This window comes from Cynoglossus semilaevis, chromosome 7, assembly GCF_000523025.1.
Source record: "Cynoglossus semilaevis isolate Cse_v1.0 chromosome 7, Cse_v1.0, whole genome shotgun sequence".
Lineage (NCBI taxonomy): Eukaryota > Metazoa > Chordata > Actinopteri > Pleuronectiformes > Cynoglossidae > Cynoglossus > Cynoglossus semilaevis.
The window spans coordinates 10175158-10176548 of NC_024313.1; the positions used below are offsets into that span (position 1 = coordinate 10175158).

At 42.2% G+C, this 1391-nt stretch overlaps 1 protein-coding gene across 1 annotated transcript in view; it reads right to left on the reverse strand.

The window, feature by feature from the left end:
- The window catches only part of tbc1d32 (TBC1 domain family, member 32), a 41328-nt gene that overhangs the window by 5157 nt on the left and 34780 nt on the right, over positions 1-1391 (reverse strand). The gene's annotated exons all lie outside the window — the stretch shown is intronic.

A 1391-nucleotide genomic window follows, 5' to 3' on the forward strand; every position in this document is an offset into this window, starting at 1 on the left:
ATCTTAGCTGCTGTTGTTTTTAGGGACGTGATATTAATGCTTGTGTAGAAACGAGGCTCAAAGTGAGGTTTATCACGACATATGAGAAGCAGAGATTAATGAGGGACACGGTGAGAATCTGACGGCAGCGTCACCCGTTCAATGTCCCACCTAATCTGCAGGATAAATCAACCGTTAGCTCTGATGAGATCATTAGCTAAACTAATTAATGCATCAGTCACCGAGGATGTTTGCTGGGCCTGTCTAACTAAGACAGATGAGCGGTCGTGTTATTACTTTTATTATTTTTATTCAGCGACAGGTGAGGATTTATTTATTAATCCAAATGTTTATTTACTGTAAAGGACAGACGACTGTTGGGACATAAAGGTCGCTTTTTTTTTTTGATAAATTACTTTTAGCTGCTTGCTAATTAGCATTTTTTGTTTGTTTTTTTTTTTTTTGGGCAGCCGAAGATGATAAATAACAAATTCAACTGTTTTCCCGAGGTTGAAATTAACAGTGATATTAATGAGGTGTGAACTAAATAATAATAATCCATCATTTCTAGATTTTTCTAGACACAGCCATAGTTTGGGAAAATATTATCCATATTGGGACACACACTCACACACACACACACATTAGTTTTTAAGTAAAAAAAAGGTCCCCACAATACAGCTACACCAGCATCAGTCACACACACACAGCCGTCTGAAGCTCCGCCTCATTAGACGCCTGTCCTCGCTCCAGAACTGATCTTTTATTCACCGCTGCTGATGTTTAACATCAAAGCCATTCGGCTGTCAGCGCCGTCACGGTGTCAGCCAGGGCTCCACGTGTTGAGCCACGACCTGCTCAGAAACCTTAACGCAGCCCAGGACATTAGTTAGAGGAGACGGAGTGACCTTCATGGAACCTTCACTCCGACTACAGCAGCGTTGGCTTCACGTGGAACTCACTGCTGCACCGAGTCGTTAGAAGTCGTACGTTATTTATCACGTGAGTGTGAGGATGATGGATGAGTGTGTGCACAGACGAAGGACAACCATCAGAGAGAGACGAGGACAGGCCGGACGGTGTCACAGATCAATGTCAAGGAGAGGAGAGGAGAGGAAAGGAAGAAAGGAAAGGATAGGAGGAGGGAAAGGAAAGGACAAAAGGAAAGGAAATGAGAAAAGGAAAAGAGGAAAGGAAAGAAAGGAAAGAAAAGGAAAGTAGGAAAAGAAAGATAAGGAAGTAAGGAAAGGAGAGGAAGAAAGGATAGGAGAAGAGGGGAAAGGAAACGAGGTAAGGAAAGAAAAGGAGAGGAGAGGAAAGGAAAGAAGGAAAGGAAATAAAGGAGAAAAGGAAAGGTAAAGAAAGGAGAGGAAAGGAAAAGAGGAAAGGAAAGAAAGGAAAGAAAAGGAAAG